The sequence below is a fragment of the Rhincodon typus genome, chromosome 26 (assembly GCF_021869965.1).
Source record: "Rhincodon typus isolate 14 chromosome 26, sRhiTyp1.1, whole genome shotgun sequence".
Taxonomy (NCBI): domain Eukaryota; kingdom Metazoa; phylum Chordata; class Chondrichthyes; order Orectolobiformes; family Rhincodontidae; genus Rhincodon; species Rhincodon typus.
Genome location: NC_063357.1, coordinates 20,446,106 through 20,462,520, shown reverse-complemented (window position 1 = coordinate 20,462,520; position 16,415 = coordinate 20,446,106).

The window sequence follows — 16,415 nt, the reverse complement described above, 5'->3', positions numbered from 1 at the left end:
TCAGCCTCTCTGCTCCTATGATGCTGCTTGGCCTGCTGTGTTCATCCAGCCCTGCACCTTGTTGTCACCAAAACAAACCCATTGCTTTTGTGGGTCCTCTCTCTCAGCATGACTTTTCTGCTACAATTTGCCTCTTAACTGTGTCTATTCTAATGCAAAGTGAAATAGCTTGAAATGTCATGACGATATAATAAAGCACTACATTAATGCTAGCACTTTCTTTCTATATTAGGGCAATGGCGAGGCAGTCAGCAAGTGAGTATACAGTGAGGCATCATACCAAGAAATCACAAGGGCTGGTTCTGCAGCTGTTACTTCACAATTATGGGGCTCTGGAGAAATATAAAAGAACAGTATTCTTAAAATCATCTAAACTTGATTTATTACCTGTATCATAAATTTCTTGTTGTTCTTATTTACTTTAGCTTTTAATGGCAGTTTTATATCCCTACTACCTTCAGGCGCAATAGTTTGGCAAAATGATGAATTATGTTAAAATAGAAGTCCCACTACATAGTTAGTCTTCTGAAAGGCAAAGCAGCAAAGCAGAATAATGGGAACTCCTCTCAGATTACCATGACAAATATAGATAAATGATGGTGCTTTCAAAACAGACACCAGGTCAACAATCTTTTTAACAAAAAGACTAGTTAATCTTCTGTGACATTGCACATTCAGAATCAAGAAATAGAATGTTTGGGGGACAGTACATAAAGTATTGTTGCTTGCCACCAAAAGCAATGGCAACTGAGGGAACATTTGTTTTCGCTGCAATGCGGGATGGTGATTCAGTCACTAATTTTAGTTGAATGACTTAAACAAAATCTCACCAAGCAGTGTGAAATGGAAACAGTGATCTAGCTTGGGGTGGAGATGAGATTTTTCTGACAAAAGACTTAAGTAAATTTTCTCTGTGAATTATGGCTAACCCTTGATCTGCTTTGTATTAATTTTAACTATTATGCAAAAGAAAAATTGAAAAGTATTAAGGCAAAAGAGGAGAAGTCTTCGTCAAACAGAAATCGATGGAAAGCAGTAAGGAGACATTTTCATCTTACGCTAAACTCATAATTTGTTCCAGTGTATAGATGACCTTGAAAATTATTAGGAGCATGCCTTCAGTTTTTGAAGATGCCAGTGCCTAAATCTCACAAGCCATTGTCACCAAATAATCCTAGATATACAACCTCAAATTGAGGTTTAAGCAAAGTTAGCATCAGGATGTCTCCTCTTCTACCTGCATGTAAATGCATGGGCAAGATTTATACAATGAAATTAATAACAACTCTATCAGTAATCACTGTTGTTAAAGTATAAGTTAGAGAGCAGATTCCAGAAACTATAAGCACAGGTAGACACAGAAATTAGGAAGTTGCTGCCTGAGTCTCTACTCCTTCATAATTTACACTTTAATCAGTATCTTGATGAGAAAACTTGATGATTTTGCATGAAATGTATTGAAAGGTGTGAAGTTTCTGTGCTTAAGTAGTTACGTCCACTAAATCATCAGGGAAAGTTAGCATTTATGCCTTCTGGTGTAAGTAAACTTTTATTTAGCATGATAAATATTGATTGCTGCTGAAAAATGTTATTTTTTGCTGTCAATTAAAATTTTGCACAGGTGGTATATCATTCCTTCAGGTTTTAATTATTGCTGGCCTCATATCTTAGAATCATAGAATCTTTATAATGCGGAAAGAAGCCATTTGGCCCATTGAGTCTGTATTAACCCTCTGAAGAGCATCTCACCCAATTCCAGCCCTCCTCCCTATCTCTGTAACCCTGCATTTACCATTGTTAATCCACCTAACCTGCATATGTCAAAAAAACAAAACTTTGTTTTCTTTTATTCATTTTTTTTCTATTCTCTCCTAATTCCATTTTTTTTTGCAATCACATTATTTTGTTTTTCTATGCATAATTTGCATTGAATTAAATATTCTCACACACGTTTTGCTCAAACTCTGAAAACCTCATTAACATTTCTTCAATCTGATTAGTTGAGAAGATATGCTGTTGCTTCCACACCGATCTCAGAATACCTGTAGAGAGCTGCTCTGAAATGGCTTTCTAATCACAGAGAATTTCCGTGGTAAAACCCAAAGAAAGTCCGTGGGTCACTGTAAGTGTAATGAACAGCTGCCACTATTAGATCACCATAAAATCAAACCATAAGCTTTTGCCTTGTGTGAAATGTTTGTTTTGTGATGCTTCACAAGTGGCCTGGCTGATTCCTGTTGTCTATTCCAGTAATTTTCTCTTCTCAAATCTCTTTCTTTTACACCAATTAATCCGTATATTACTGTGACAAATACAAACTAACATGAAATAAAATGTGCATACAAATTGGTACTCCAAATTAAAAGGCATCAGCATTTGAGAGAATAATAGATTTGGACAGTGGAATGCAGGGAATTTTACATATTTGTGAAAACAGTAGCTTAAACATTATTATTCAGATAATATAAGTCCAATACTTAACATAGTCATAGGGCATTCTTCAATCCATTATTTCAAAGACAATATGAATCGATTTAAAATAAGCAAGTTAAAGTGTGCATGCTAACATTGGCAACTGTAATTCCTAGGTTAATGTCTTGACTTTGAAAAGTTCTCCACTGTGGCCTGATATTACATTTTATCTTCTATTATATTAAATTATTCTTTGCCTTGTGCATTATTTAACAAAGACACTTCATGTTAAATGTCTGGGTTCTTTGGTGGCAAGTTCCTACATATCTATGCTGCTCTGGAACCACCAAGATTACCAACATGGGATGAATTGACTTTTCATCTGATTTTGTCACACTCCACCTTTGGAAGCAACTTCTTCCTTCATTTCCCCAGCTGACACTAAGAACTCACTTTGGGTATAAATGTCAAGTAAATTATGCACTCCACGATGTACCATGTCATTAAATGCCTACAGAGTAGTAATAGGCTGGCAACAGAAACATGTCTCCTATTGATTTTTAATGCAGACGGCAGCCCTCTAGAAAACTCAGTGCATTTGTCATCTCCAGAGGATTCAACAGTAATGTCACACCTTGAGCTCTGTTGAAAAGTGATTTGGATGCAAAATGAGCTAGATTTCCCTGTCCAATTTAATATAGCTATTGAGTAAAATAAGTAGTTTATCATTTTTGCAGTATCAATACCATGTACTAACATCTTTCTTCATTTTAAAATCATTTTACAAAATGATTTCAAAAATTTTTGAACAGATTCAATATTTTCTCTTAGCATTTGAACATCTTAGTGTATATTTTTACAATGCTGCTGAGATTTCTCGTAGGTTAGAAATATTTTTGTCATTTGCGGTTGTGTTGCCGGTACTTATAAAGTATGTTAATGATGGCTTTGTTATCAAAGAGAGCTATAATTGCAATTATTAATGTAGACATGACAGTTTTAGAGATACACTATAAAGTTATTTTATGGGTTTTAGTAAACCTCACCAAAACAATAGTAAATATCTTCATAAAAGCACCCCAGCTAATTATGCCAGAAGATTACACATTTTTCTTCAGCAGCTAAATCCCTTTTCACATCCTGTCATAGAAAACTGAAAGATTAGACAGTTTTAGATGATAATCATTACAATTTCCAGTGTAACTTGTGTTCCAAATGCTAATGGTAAAACTCAAATGTGAAACATCATCATTGAAGAAAATAATTAAAAGCAGAACGTATTATACACATGATTTAGTACAAAACATCATGGCTTCTGCTGACTGTATAAATTGATTTAAATTCATTTGTTTTATTTACAGTTTAAGGATCCCTCGCCATCTTACCATGCTTCCTTGCCATCTTACCATGCTTCCATCAGTCTTTTATCATCCTTAGAATAAAATTACTCTTGGAAATTCTTTGCAATACATAAATGCCAACACATTTATATCAAATTACTTTATCTTCTATTCAAAAAAAAGTGTTTTCCATTTAAAATTGGTGAACAAGTAATTTCCTATTCATTTACAATGGAAGATGAAGGAATAAAATGTGTGTGCTTATGTGTGTGTGTTAAGCATTTGTACAATAAACACTGGAGACAGCAATTTTCAGGCTTATGTTGTTACCATTTGCTGAATAAACATACTTCAGGGAGGTGATAACAGGTGAAATATGATATTGAGTAGGAAGTATAAGATACATTAAAATATTATATTCAAACTGTAGATAAAATACATAGGTTTAAAAAGTATATTACCATTTAGCTCATATTGTCCAGCTTCAACTGAAAATTGTGGAATTGTTATAAAGTTATTGAGTTGAAATACAGTACTTGTAGCAAAACTTTCTATCTACGTTGTTATCTAATCAGCTAGCCAAGTACCTGGGGTTCAAAATAAAATGGAGAAATGACTGATTATAATGACTTCTGCACAATCACTTTCATCAGTCAGCCTAACAAGGTACCACTCATTACCATTTTAAACTTTTTTTGAGAAGATTGCAAGTTCAAAATATGATTGAAGATGCAGTTGATTTTCAGCTGTAATTCTAGGAAAGGTCATTTGCTTGTAACAAATCAGTTACAACTCATCTTCTCACTTCCCAGATATTCCTGAACCTATATGAAAGGAGTTGAATTGGAGAAGGGCCCAGTCTGCATCACATCATGTTGCAGTGAACTACAGAATAATGAGGAGAAAAGAAATGATTCTACATCCTCACGCCCTGAGACCAATTCCATAATTGTTCCCATGCCTTGGAGACTCTCCATTCCCAGAGCTGTTAAATTCAGGTACCCACTCAGAACACCAAACTCCACATTTAATCCTTTCCCAGTACTGACATTTTCATGTTACCCTCATCAATAATGTCAAAGTTAATAATGCCGTCCCATGCTTTAAAATAGCAAGAGCGCTCTTTCAAAGTTGCATCTAAACTTCCTTCCCCTCCCCCATGTTAATATTTTTTAGCATCTCTAGTCTCTTGCTGTTGAACCCCAAAATCTCCAAGTGGGACAACTTGCTTGGATTTGCTGAACTCAAGGCTGCCTGCCCACATGTTGAAAAATCGTTGAACACTCCTTTGTGATTCAAAACTTGAGAAGTCACTGCCTGAGTTATGTAAAATCATAGGAAATGCTGCTGTGTTACATTGCGATCAGGGATTCCAACTTGCTGTGGTAGCATGCAATTTTTATTTGCAGGTTGTAGTCTAGAGCTATGCATAATGATGGTAGAGGCTCCAACTTTCATTCCATCAAATGGTTGAGCAGCAATCTGTCCTACTCTTAACCATTGCTATTGGCTGTGCATTGGAAGGATTTGCAGATTGTATGGTCAGTTTGCATGGCTGTATTTTGAATGTCCTTTCCTTGGCCATCAAGACTTGGGTGTGGGACACAAACCCAAAGTTTCTGACTTAGAGGTAGGAACATTATTCATTATTCCACTAGACCTGCTAAGGTCTCAAGACCCCTCTAAATTCTGTAAATCCATGAATAGAGTTTCCACTTTAGATACTACAATCTGCATGGAAATCACAAAGTTTTTTCATTTATACAAGTAATTTTACCATGGAATTTCCATCAAATTCTTTTACTGATCATCAAACTTAAAACCTGCAGTAAATCAGCATTTCAATTGGCAGCAGGACAGGAAGACCAAGTATTGGCCTTCCACTCAGAATTTAATTCTGGCAGATGGGGGAACCCACCTAATCACATGCCCTCCCTACCTCTGCCTCACCTCTAGAGAAAGAGCAAAGATTTTCCCCATTTTGGTTATTTTGGGCATATGCCACTGAAAGAAAACACTAAACTAGGTTCCAGCACTTCATCATGGAATCACAGAAGAAGTAGGTTGAACAAGGAGGCCATTCGATCCATTGCCTGAACACTGACTCGTAAGAATTTTAACTTAATGCTGATCTCCTACCTTTTCCTGCAGCCTTGCACATTGTTTCTATTTTAAATTATCATTCAATGCCCTCTTGAATGCTTCAATTGAACCTATCTCTCTCACACTTTCAGACAGGGCACTCCAAACCCTAACTACTTGCTATCTGGAAAAGTTTCTTCTATCATATTGTATTTGTTTCTTTAGTAAACCACTTTAAAACTGTGCCCTCTGATTCTTGATCATTTACAAGTGGGAACAGTTTCTCTATTGGGTTAAAATGTCTCTTTTAGGGCTGCAACCGTTCCACAATTCTGTCTTACTCTGCATTCTGAGCTTCAAACAGTCTGCAGGTAAATACTGCGTACAAAGTTGAAGGAACTGATGATAAGCTGAAAATAATAATCAACCACACATTAATTTACAGTTTAAATAGAATATAGGAAGTTGACTGACATGCAATTTACTTATTTGGTCATAGTGAATCCAAGACTCTGATAATGCATTGTGTGTTAAATGGTTTAAATTTCCTATTGGAACAAAATAAGATATCTGGCTCACGCAAGCAAATGGGAAACCTGTTAGCATGTAAGTAAGAGTCATGCTATCAAAGCTTTGGATTATTTTGTCCTTTATCCTTCAAATTCTTTAACTTTAAAATTACTTTCAATGATGAATCCCTTAAGGTTGTAAAACTATCTTTCTTGGTCATGGCATATGTAAGTTTGCAATACCAAATCCTGATTTTAAAAAAAAATCTGAAGATTGGCCTCTCAATTTCTGTGCCTTCACAGGACCTCAGTCTTCAAAAAAAATCATTGTCTACTGCAGATGACTGAGGCAGATTTGGCAGTGAAGGCATATCATTTCCTTTTGTTTTGTTAGCTCTGGTTCAGCTCACCTCCAGGTCAGAATGTTATAGGTTTAAGACCTGTACCTGAGACTTCATGATAAATCCTCATGGTAGTCCTTTTGAAATATATGTTTCAGTCTGTCATTCTTTTGTTTTGCAATAAAGTAAGCGTAGAGAGTATTTATTTCCAAGCACAAACTGGCAGTAGGATTCCTTGCCTTCTTGTGAGCACATACTAGAAAATTGCAGAATGAGTTTCTCCTGCCCATACCCAAAATGTAAGCAAAATGGTAGACTCCCAAGTGTTCATGTTCAGTGCCTAGAATCATAGGAGATGAAGGTTCTACAGTTACTATTGACCCAAAAAGTCAAACCTCTCCCCTACTGTATTGCTGAACCAAACTTTTTCTGAAGAAGGGCCTAGGCCCGAAACATCAGCCTTCCTGCTCCTCTGATGCTGCTTGGCCTGCTGTGTTCATCCAGCTCTACACCTTATTATCTCACATTCTCCAGCATCTGCAGTTCCTACTATCTCTCAAGCTATTTCCTTCACCTTCCTATTATGATGTAATTCACTGTCCTGTAGGCATTGTGGTAATATGCCCCTTATCTAAGCGCTATCAACTGTGACCTGATATAAAGGTGTCTTTTGTTTTGACTATGAATCTATGGATTTCTGTAGTCTATCATTAATAGCCTTAAACTTTGACAGGAGTATCAGCCTCCTGGTGTGAAACTTAATTGAAAGATTATATACCATACTGTTCAAGTGCAAAATAGAGCAATTTTAAATAAAGCTTATGCCTAAGTGTGTTAATATTCCCAAAATAAGTTATTACATAAATTAAATGTAAAGTGAACTGCTAGCATGTGTAAATTCCCAAGTGTAGCTTTTGATGCTGTATGCGACACTTTCGATGAATAGGTAACATGAAAATCCAATGATTATAGTGTGAAAGCATGTGTATATTAATTGAAAAATAAGAAGTGCAAATAAGAAATGAATCAATACAAAAGTCAAAAGAAAATGACCTATTGATGTAACAAATGAAATTGCAGTTAAAATGCTTTTCAATTTTGTTGCTACATTGAATTTTCACTATAAAATAAAGTATTCACTTCAAATTTAATTGTTCACTTTTGCTTTAAATCTCTGTTCGAAAGGTATGATTTCACAAGTTGTACATTAATACACAATAAAGCAAAGGTTTGAAATTTTAGGTGACCAATTTATCTGTGTTAATTATCCTTAATCAAAATTGTCCTATCAAAATTAGTTTGGATTAACACTATACACTACCTGTTAACAACATTATTCAAGTTAGTCCAAGGATTCACTGAACAAATGCTAATTGCTGGTTTATGTTTATTTCATGAATCATTATCCAAGATGCCACATCCAGGAAATAGTGAATCAATTCTTCCCAATGAAAATAAAAAACGTTGGTGTTCAAATGTGTCTGAGAAAACTTCTGATTAGACTAAAATGTCAAGAGGCATTTGCGATCGCTGCACCCAAAAGTAGCAGAGTTACATGGCCTGCTTATGTGCAAAATCTATTGTAACCATAAATTTTATATTTTGTTTTATAATGGTCAATTGAGATTACATATTGAAATTAAAACTGCATGATCTAATGACAGAGTGACGTGAAGACATTTCAAAGCTCAGGATGTTTGCGTTCCACAGGTCACAAGATTTCACTCATTGAATCACTTAACATCAATTATTGAAATATCTATGTGCAATATATTTGTAATGCAGAAGTAAAAAGGTGAAGTAGCCAGAAATCATTCGAAGTATACCACTAGGCTAATAATATATTCTAGTCAGCCAAAAATGGGAACTGAATTCTCAGCACACTGAATCTAATTCTTCTCATAATGATCCCTGTTGTATTTTCAGGTACCAATACTGCCAGTTTGATATATTGTCCAGTAACCAACAAATGGTGGCTTGTGGCTGGCATTAGGTACCCACCACAAATCATCCTTTCTATGCTGAGTCTATGACCTTTTCTATTATCAGTGGTGAAGGAAAGACCACCAGAGAATCTTAATAATAAGATATATTTGTCTTGCATAACAATATGTAGTTTGTTGCCTGATAGAAATAGGTACAATTAACATTAACTAGTTGGACATAATTATGTAAAAATCACATATACTTTTCAATGTATAAACTGGGAAAAACAGACTTTTAAACACTGTTGTGTTGCAGAGAATATAGCAATTGTGTTTCTTGTTTTTTTTTGCAACTTGAAGATCAAAAGTTAGAACTTTGGCAGTCCATGTGGTGTTGCAGCCTAAAGTGTTGCTGGAAGAGAGTTTTGATCCAGCAATAGTGAAGGAATGGTGATATGGTTTCAAATTAGAATTTCTGTGGTTTGATGTTGTGTCACTTGATCAATATACCTTGAGGAGACATGCTCACCATATCATCACTGTTCCATAGTATGTAACCTTGAAGCATATCACACTGGTAGACAATTACTACTAAATGCATTCTGTTATGAACTATTGTTTGTGTGTAATAGTTGGTGATGATAAATTTCTGTTGTATTCATCAATACCACAATATATAGTTTATGTTGTGGGTCTTAACATAAGTATTGTTGTACCAATTCAAGTGACCTTGCTGGAGGGCCATATGATTATCAGGGTAACTAGACATCTCTAAGAGTTCCTTATTTAAAAAGCTGATGTTACAAATACAGCCAAAATTAAAGTCTGAAGCATTATAAACATGTTATCTCTCTCTCCCTTCAAAAATGAAAGACTACTGATTTCACTTTTTAAGAATATCAGTTTTATATCAATCTGTCTTGAAAGCATAGAAAAAATGCTGCTGAATAATTTCAGCTGAAATCTAATATTTGTATCTAATAGTTAGCTTGAATAAATGCTTATTAGATTATTCAAAACCACAATATCCATGCCCATCTCCTTAGGTTATGAGAGACAAAATAAGCATTGCTGCATCAGATAAACTGCCCTGCTGGAGGCAAATTTACACCAGACGAAAACTTCCATATTGTAGCATTTCCATACATCTGCCGCCCTTGTCTCTTTAGATGGGAGAGATCGCCAGTTTAGAAGGCACTATCTATGGCAATTAGTATGTTGCTATAGTACAACTTGTAACTGGTACATAATGCTATCACTACGCATTAGTGGTGAATGGAATGAATGTTTAAGCCGGTAGATGGTCTGGTAGATTGTGTTGCTTTGTATTGGATGGTATCATGCTTCTTCAATGTTGTTGGAGTCTCATTCCTCCAGGAAAATAGACTCACTCCTGACTTGTGCTTTGTAGATGGTGGACAGGCTTTGGGAAGTAGGAGATGAGTTAGGTGCCTCAGAATGCCGAACCTCTGGCCTACAGTTGGAGCCACAGTATTTATACGTCTGGTTCAGGTCAGTTTTGGGTCAATGCTAGCCACTAGGAACTTAACAGCAAGGGAGTCAGCAATGTTGGTGTCCTTAAATGTCAAAGAGAGTTGGTTAGATTTGTTCTCGTTGAAGATAGTGACTGCCTTATGTGGCATGCATGTTACTTGCCACATATTGACATGGACTGCTTTAGTATCTGAGGAGTCACAAATAGCACTGAATATCATGCTGTTGCCTGTAAACATCTCCACTTTTGACGTTGTGTTGGAATGAGGCCATTGATGAAGCAATTGAAAAACTGAAAAGTCTAGTATACTTACCCTGAGGAACTCCTCCAGCAATGTCAAGGAATTAAGGTGTTTCTGTCCAAAAACCACAATCCTGTGTATTAACTTAATCCTACACTAACCAATTACCATTTAAATTAAAGCAGGATTTTTAACGTCCAGCCAGTTACCTTCTCCCCACAGCTGCATCCTGCTGTGACTCACCTGCAGTCAGGCAGAGATCTCAGTGATCCATTATCAGCAGTAGCCATCACCCCTCATGACACTGACATGATGGACTCAGTGAGAGAAATAGTTAATTGTTGAAATGACCTGACAACATGAATTGAAGTACAGCTCATTACCTCATATCATTTAGTTAAGCTCCCTTTAAGTTTGAGTCATACCTCACGCAAAGGGAAGTAATTTTGTTTGTTGGAGGGCAGTCAGCTCAATCCCAAGACGTGGCTTCAGGAGTTCCTCGGGGTAGTGTCCCAAGCTCAACCCCATCCTCAGTTGCCTGCTGCATGCTGGTTAAGTTCCTGATGGACACTACTTTTGATAGCCCTTCCCCAACAGAAAGATCAGACCACCATGGACAACATTCCATCCTACTCAAAGTTTTCAATATATGGTTTAAACTTTCATTGTGATTTCTTCAGTGAGGCCTATTGTCAGTTGCTGTAACTTGGTTGATCTGTGAAAATAGTAAATCTGACACATTAGATAATCAGTTAACCTACATTAGATGAATTCCAGGGAGCAATCTGATTCTCAACAAGCTCAGTATTGATTATGATGTATTAAGCTGTTGCTGCAAAGCACAAATCAATGTGAACATGTATGTTTTAACATTAAATTAGATCAAAAGGTCAATATTGTCCAATTATAGCTGTGTACATAGTAAGGAAGTGTTACTAAATTAATTGGTACAGATTTGGCCATGTTGCCAAGTTCTCAAATGGGTTTCATGGTAGTAATGTAATCCCTAAGAGAGAAATCAATAGCAAAGCACTAAAGCAATGCAAATGCACCTTCAATTTAGCTGACAGCCTGTTTAAATTTATTGTAAATAATGCCGCAGATCCCAAATGTTCAATACTGTTCAAGCAATTTTACAGAACATGAAATTGTAAATCTGCACTTTGGCATTACAGGAATTAAACATCAATAACTAATCACAACATGGCATTACGATATGGCTTTTGAAAAGATTCTGTCACTTTATTTAAAGCAAAAGGATTTTGTAAATTATGGAAATTGTAAATGTAGAACTATGCAATAACTGATAAAATCTACAGTGTTGATAATATTTTGTCATGATGCTAAAATGCTGGCTATTAATCTTTTAAAATCATCGACTAACTTAAAAGCCTTGGACTGCCGGAGTTTAGAGAAAAGCACTTAAAATTTACTAGGGCACTTTAAAACAGCCACTGAAGTCATCCGACCTGAAAGTAACCCATCTCACAAAGGAATGTCTAATGCCTGGCACTGACTACTGTCATATAACTTAGTGGTTCTGAAAGGGTTAAAGTTGGCGACTGCATTAGGCTCCACCCAGTCTGATGATAACATATGGTTTTCAGTGGACAATAGAGTCCAACATGAAATCACAATAGATTCAGGCATATCATCACTTGTTCCTGACTGACTTTGTAATTATGTTTAATGAAACAATGTAACTTGCACCAATTGCTATTATGCAACAAATTATATCTTGTTAAAACAAATGCCTTTTCTTGTTAAGATTAACTAGTAGTTCATTCTCTATCACTAACAACCACACAAGCCCCTAGACCGAATAAAGAAAAGAGGAGAGGGGCATCAGATAATGATATATTGTTTTGATTCTGATAAATTTTCATTCTAATTCTGTAGGTTTCTGTTGACTGTTTATCTTTGTTTCTGTTACAGTGCCCCACCACTGTCTGCCAAATCTGATTACAATTTTGTTTTGAAAAGAATAGAAAAGTGGATCATGGTAGTACTAGACACCAACCATTAACTGGTAGCAGTTATTTCCCTACTATTCAACAACAATCATGAAGAAAAGGCAATCCAAAGGGTAATTACCTAGATATTAAAAGTCATCAGCTGAAATGTATAGCTAACAACAATGCTTTCAAATGTAACTGCATGGATATGAAACTTTTATTCTTATAGGTATTATTGGAATAAAGTCTTAATTTCAAAATGTATTATGCAAAGAGAAAGGTTGAAATGACCCTTCTCCTTCTCTCCCTAAACTCTCTCTATATATATATATATGTGAGGATAACAGGGAAACTCAGATAATGGACAATGTAAATTATTTGGTAAAAATAGAGTACCCCATTTGTGAGCCAACAATCAGATGATCATCCATTGAAATCTGTCACAGTCTGAGGAAGACATTAGCAAGTACAAAGTACTGGACAGCGAAAGCATAGCAGTCACGGATAGACCCACCTAAAGAACCTCTTTGAAATTCAGACTGAAACTGGTATTTCAAGGGAGGTTCTGTGAGCATTTTGGTAGATAATTGAAACAAAATTGCTGTCTCCATTTTCCCTGTCAGAAGAAATCAGCATCCAGTTTCCACATCAACAGTGACAGAAAGAATCATCAAAGAACTGAGAATTATCAGTAATTGCAACTTTCCCTATTACTGACTGCATCCAAGAGAAACAGTAGACTAGCATTGCCCACAGGTGCAGGTAGATTGCATTATGTCCACATTCTATACATTTTCTAGTTAGGTGCTCTTGTGGCATAATGGTAGAATCCTTACCTGTGGGCCAGGAGGCCTGGGTTTAGATACCACTTGCTCCTGAGGTATTTCAAAACATCTATGAACAGGCTGATTTGAAAATATCTTATATTTTCTCATTATCATTGGAAGACATTTGAAAACTTCTCACAGACTCCTGAGTAACTGCAGATCCCTGGTTGAGAACCCTTGATATGTCTCATTGGTGTTTATGTGGCTATATCAAATGGTTAACCTTATTGCTTATATTTGAACACTAACAATGCTTCAAATGTATCACATTGACTATGACATGGTTTGTGGAATTCAAATACTGGAAGATAGGTAGTTGTGATTCTGATCTTGTTCAGAATGCTAACTTTGTTTACAGATACATCTGTCAACAGTCACATGTCTAGTTGATTAATTGGCAACAAGCATGGAAGATGAGGGAGGCGGAAGAGACCAGGATGTGAAGATTGTCATGATCCCTGTTAATGTTAATACTGTACAAGTCACCTGTCAGAATGAAACCTGACTTGATAGACCCAGTTTTGCTTTTGTTTTTCTTTCTGTTTACACATGGAGGTCAGGTACTGAACACAATCAGAAGTGTCTGCCAGTTTATTTTTAATATAAAGAATAACATGTTTAATAAACAAGAGAAGCATGAATTTTATTGCACCAGGTAAAAATGTTGGAAATATTTCATTTGAGGCATCAGAAAAGGATTCAAATTCACACTATTTCTCTATTTAGCAATATTCTTATAAACACTAAAATGCCACTGAAGATTTACCAACATCTCCACACTCAGATTTCTTGCCCAAGTTGGCACAGCTGCAATTGATTTCCTTTCCGCAAATGTTTACACATTAGCTAAATTTTTTTTCAGCTGGTATCTCTCCCTGAGATAATTAAAACAAACTCCAACTTAAACTAATATGAGGACAGAATTTTCCCATTTGCAGTTAAAGTCCTTCGGTGATTGAATTTCATCTGGTATGCCATGACACAAGATCTCTTTTCTCATGCAAATCTCCACTCTGCATCTCAATAATTATGCAGCTGGGCTATTGGGAAACTCCTTCAGGGAATTGCACAGCCATATATATGGAAGTGCCTACTGCCAGTGAGACCTCCTGACTTACTCACCACCATACTTAACCAGACAGCTGCTTACCAATTCAGATGCTGCAAGACAAGAATTGATTCTCACACTGTCTGCTCAATTGTGAACATCAAAGACAGCTTTCTTTTCTTCTGGGTCCTATCAACCCACTTTGTATACAGGGAACTAGAGGTTTTCGTGTATGAGGTGCTGGGGAACAAGGGCAGTTCTTTTACCTTTGGACCACCGCAGCAGGTTATGCCACCAGATCGAGCCAGCCTGGACATTGATGACAGCCCCTTCAGTGTTGTGTCCCAGTGAAAAGGGATGCCCAGCAGTGTAGAAAGTAAGTCAGTTGTAAGTGCCACCATCTTCTCTCTGCCATGTCATGCACACAGGGCAAGCACCCACTCTGATTGTGTCAATGCACGCACATCCTACCAAGGTTCATGGGATACAACTTATAGTATTGCACACATCATGTCCAATCTCACCCACCTCATCCTCACAAAGATGCTAACCTTGCCAGCCTTCTGTGCTTCCTACTCACTGATGAGGGACCTCTCACCACCTCTCCTGCATCACCACTAACCGCTCTTCAATCCACTTCATCATACTGAATTCCTCCTTTTGTCTCATTGCAAGATAATATAGCCCACAACCAGGTTAGCACTTCCAAAACTGAAGGTGGGGTATTTTGGGGATAGAGAGGGAAGGTGGTTTAGAGGGGAGGTGGTTTAGGATGACAGACCTTAGGCACCACTCACTTGCGTTCTTACATTTTAGTGCGCAAACCACTAAGCCGCAAAGCATTGTCTTCCAGTGCTTGCTATAGAATGTGATTGTGCAATGGGAACTTCAAGTTCCATTTTTAAGTGTTTTGTTCACATTATGTGTCCTTCACTGATATGACAAGAGGCAATTAGTTCACATGTAACAAAATCAAGAATTGTGGATGCTGGAAATCTGAAAAAAAAACACAAATTGGTCGACAAACTCAATAGGTCTGGCAGTACCTGTGGAGCTAAAAACAAAATTACCATTTCAAATCCTGACTGGTCCCAAAACATTGAATCTGCTTTCTCTCCACAGATGCTGCCAGACCTGCTGAGTTTCTCCAGCAATTTTTGTTTTTGTTTTTGTTTTATTTCACACATGCAATTCTTATGATTGTTCAAGGCCATAATTTTTCATCTGCATTCCTGGGCAATGAATTAGGTGCAAAGTGAAGCCAGATAGGGAGCATTACTGAATCGATGGAGGCATAACTAATGCAATTGCCCCTAGAAGAACTTCCAATTCCAAAAATTTAACTCTGTCTCATTATGACATTATATGATATCCCATAAAACTATGTAGTTGACATTAAATACCATTTTGGTTCTGATGTTCAATTAGCCAACCTATGATATGTGCTAAATATCAGAAAATTCTTACATGGAGCTGAAAACAGAAAGATTGCAAGTTGGAAATCAGGGGAGAATTCTCCTTAAAAATGTTAGGAACCCACCGAGCACACCAAAGCAATCTCTCTGTCATACACACAAAGAAATGGGCCTTTCCAATTTTATGATATTGGATCAGGTGGTGAAAATTCTAACAAAAAAGCACAATAATTATGAAAAACATTATATGATAAAATTGAACATTCTGTTTGTTTGAAGGAAATATCAGTTATAAAGAAAGAGTTAATTGACTGTCTAAGAACACAGGGCAGTGTTAGCTGTATGGAAATCCAATGTGTGCAAGACTTGTTAGTTTCGGTGATATTACTGAATTGAATAGGACAATTTTCATTGAAATCAAACAGTTGACCAAAGCAAAGAACAAAAACAAAGTTGCTGGAAAAGCTCAGCAGGTCTGGCAGCATCTGTGGAGGAGAAAACAGAGTTAACGTTTCGAGGAAAGTTCTGAGGAAGGGTCACCGGACCCAAAACGTTAACTCTGTTTTCTCCTCCACAGATGCTGCCAGACCTGCTGAGCTTTTCCAGCAACTTTGTTTTTGTTCTTGATTTACAGCATCTGCAGTTCTTTTGGTTTTTAGTTGACCAAAGCAAACTGATCGAAGAGTCCTGGTGAACCAAGCTGGAAGATCTAAATCAAAGATCACTCCTTAACCACCTACAGTCATTTTAGATTGACCCCCAACTCTAAACTGTTGTTTTTTTTATTAGAATTCTTAGCAAATGTATTGGATTTTGTGTGAGATT